Source organism: Quercus suber, unplaced genomic scaffold (genome assembly GCF_002906115.3).
Source record: "Quercus suber isolate HL8 unplaced genomic scaffold, Cork oak 2.0 scaffold_894, whole genome shotgun sequence".
Classification (NCBI taxonomy): domain Eukaryota; kingdom Viridiplantae; phylum Streptophyta; class Magnoliopsida; order Fagales; family Fagaceae; genus Quercus; species Quercus suber.
Window position 1 is genome coordinate 8,891 of NW_027070320.1, and position 3,844 is coordinate 12,734.

Here is a 3,844-nt window from a genome sequence, read left to right on the forward strand (position 1 = left end):
GCAATGTGGTAGAAAAGGCTTTTGCTTAACTAAAATGATGGTTTATCAAATTTTGAAATGGATGTGCGTGTATGATTGTTTTGCAGCTGAAAAAGAAGCAAATTTATAGCAAGGGAAAGAAGAGAAGTTATCCGAGAAATGGTGATGTTCGGACCCACTTCTAAATTGAATAAAAGAACCAACTGCAAAAATAGTCAAATACCATATTTTGGTAAAATTTGTGGCAAACTAACAATGTTTTAGAAATATGTAATAATCTACCATGTTAATTTTTTGTTTATTTTTTTGTTTCAATGTTGAGAGAAGAAAAAAAAAGATATTTTCTTTAAAAAAAATCTAAAGTGAGAAAGTGTAAAATTTTAAATAATTTAGATATGAAAAACTTTTTTTTTTTTTAAGTTTAAATGATTGCAAACTCTAGGTACTAAAACAATATTCTTAGTCAAAAATTTATATTATAAATATTTTAAATAACAATGATCTAATTGATATTTAAAGAAGAAAAGTGTCTCACTTAAAATTATCATCTGAACCTCAAACTATCAACTATCAAGGTTCTATTGTTGCAATAGTTTTTATTATCATTTTTTTTAATATATAGGGTCCGTTTGGATACAGCTGAAAACTGAGAACTAAAAATTTAAAACTGAAAATACCATAGCAAAATAATTTTTAAATGTGTGAATAATAACGTGAGACCCATTTTTAATGAAAAAATTGCTAAAAGGTAAAATTTGTGGGTCCCATGAATAGTGCATGAGATCCACTAGTGTGCTGAAAAGTCAAATATTACTACTACTATTCACTCTTTTTTACTGTTCATATGCCTTGGTTCATTGTTCATGCCATGAACAATGCACCTAGGCACTGGTTTTATTAAAAAAAAAAAAATGCACAAACATAAACACACAAAACGTGAAAACGTTAAATCCAAACCGCACCATAGATGGTATTTCAAATATATAATGTTTGTTCCATGATAATTATTTTTAATTATTAAGTCAATACAATTTTTGAATAATGAAGCCAAGCATGAAAAGCAAAGGTGTAAACGTAGTATCATTTCTGCGGCCAAACTATTCTAATAATGGAGCCAAAATATGAAAGCAAAGATGTAAACGTCTCATTTCTGCGGCTGAACTTTTCAAATGTCCCAAAATTCAGAGCTGTTCTGTAGCGGAGTTGGTGTAACAAGAACAGGTCTTCTTTTCGTACCATTACCATAAATTTAGTCCTCTGGTTTCATCGATCCTCACGTGTTTGCCATCTAAGTACTACGCTGGGGACTCATCTAGGAACTCAAGTTCACTAAATTCAAATACTATTTAGAACTCGATTTCATGAAACTCAAGTACTAAAAAAGTAATATTTTGCTATATATTTTCGAAACAATTAATTTAACAAAAATTTTACTAAAATGCAGTATTTAGCTATTTTCACCAAAATAGGAACTTCGTTTGGATACAGTTTATTTTGTTGAAAACTGAAAACACTATAGTAAAATAATTTTTAAATATGTAAATTGTACCGCGAGACCCATTTTTAATTTTTTTTTTCCTGAATAAAATGATTGTGGGTCTCATGAATAGAGATGATAATTTTTGCCCGACCCGCGAGTACCCGGCCCAACCCGACCCTAATGGGCCGGGTTTTACCCGATCCGATTAGGAATAGGGTCGGGTATAGGTTTAAAAAAAAAAAAAACCGAAGCGGATCCGGGTTGAGTCCGGGTTTTTTCAAAAAACCCGAGACCCGGCCCGAAACCCGCCCTGTTTAAAAACCCGGTAGCTGAAATTACTAAAATACCCTCTCTATATATATACACCTAAGTATCTAACCCTAATTCCTCTCATCATTTCTTCACTCAGCCTCCCTGCCTCAATCCGAAGTCCCTCTCCCTCATTTCAGCCTCACTCCCACCCTCCCTCACGCCTCCCTCCCTCAGTCCGACCCTCCCTCTCCCTCATTTCAGGCTTTCAGCTCAATCCCACACTTACTAAGTAGAAAGATTACCACTGGTTCTACACAGACAGAAGAATATCTTGTTGGACCTTGCGAAGAGGACCCTCTCGCCGTTGACGAGTCCCAGTATTCAGCTTCAGCCTTCAGGTATTCAGCTTCAGCCTTCAGCTCTACTTGAAAAGATGCCTTATGTTTTTGTTTTTGTTTTTGTTTTTCTTCCCGGTATTCAGTTTTTGTTTCCAAGCTTTTTTGATAGTCTTTTTTCTTTTCCATTTTTGTTTAGTGTATTGGGTAGTGCTAAGTGTATTGGGTAGTGCTAAGATGCCCATTCATTTTAGCCATGTAATTGCTGCTTGTCCAAGATTCTATTTATTTTTATGATAAGACTGCTGCATCTTGATATGACATTGCATAGCTGTGGTTGCATTTTGACAGGGGGCAACACTGGAAGTTAGTGTATTTATTATACTGGTTATACTGATTATAAAATAACAATTCGATGCAAAGCCTTACTCCCAATTACTCATTCTGTATGTTAATTATGTCATAGATTGTAGTCAACTTAAAAATTTCTTATATATTCTTTGGTGTCTTGTTTAGAAGTATATATGTATTTTTGGCTTGGGGGTGAGGGGAATAGAGGTTTTATGTTGGGTATTGGAACTCTTCCTCTAGTATCAAGTTTCATACGAATACAATATTTATGGGAAGTAGGCGTATTGATGGTTGTTGATGATTAGTAGAAATTGCAGGAATCTATGTTTTGGCTTATTGATGGTGACAATGTTCATTCTTCCAAATAAATATATCTTTTGACTTGTAGGTAAAGTGGGCATATTCTATAATGATCTCTGAATTAAGAGGAAGTAAAGGTAGTTTCATGCTCCTATATTATATAGCTTGCTGCTGCTTTTTGGATCAATAGGCTTGGCAATTTAATTGGAATAGAATTTTTGGGTGTGAAAGGCCTCTTTTTAATAAGTAGATATTAAATCTTTAGGATAGGTCGAAATGAATTCCCCAGCAAGCATTCCAGCTCCTTTTTAGTGGTGCCTCTTTGGTCATATTCTATAATAGAATTCATACCACCAGCATTAGATTGATTTGGATAAATTAGGGAATAGCATCACATTTACTCTAAATTGTTATATTCTTGTTTGAGCTTGTAGAAGGTATAATGGCCCCCCTGGCTAGTTATGATTAGGCACATCCTGAGGTTATTTGATTGTTTGTTTTATCTATGCCACCATAGTTTGACCTGCATATGCACTGCATTTGTGTTTACCTTTCCCTTTCTATACATATTAGTTGTTAATATAAATATTAGCCATTATATTTCCTTCCATTATATCTAAGTGTTTGGACTTGGCTGTCCATGCGCACATTTTCACCTTGTTTTAAATATATATAGTAGCCTATTATATTTCCTTCCATTATATCTGGCCAATGAAATATTGTTTTTTGTGTTTGTTGGGAATGCAGAGCCTAAAACAGAGATGGAAGACACAAACACAGACACAAACAAATCTGGCTCTTCCTCGCCAAGCGGCTCTCCCTCAAGAACCGGACGTTGTCCCTCAAAATTGTGTTTTTATATTTGCTAGTTACAATTTGATGAAATTTATTCTATTTTTTAATTCATTGTTGTTGTAGGTTCTTCAACTATATCTAGAGATAGTACATTTCAATCCATTCTTGATGATGGGGAGCCAAATGAAGATGATGAGAGTTGTGCCACAATTGATGGGAGTTGTATCACAATTGATGAAGATTAAACATTTTGTATTAATTTAGTAACTTTTTTAATTTCTTAGACTTATTGAATTAATTTGTTGGTTTGTAATTATTCTAAACTTGTGGGATTTATTTTGTAACTTTTTAA

At 33.6% G+C, this 3,844-nt stretch overlaps 1 long non-coding RNA gene across 1 annotated transcript; it reads left to right on the plus strand.

The window, feature by feature from the left end:
* Positions 1-1,851: 1,851 nt before the first annotated feature.
* Positions 1,852-3,844, plus strand: LOC136065235 (uncharacterized). Its single transcript, XR_010626870.1, has 2 exons — positions 1,852-2,109; positions 3,445-3,844. It is a non-coding gene; the product is annotated as an uncharacterized LOC136065235 (long non-coding RNA).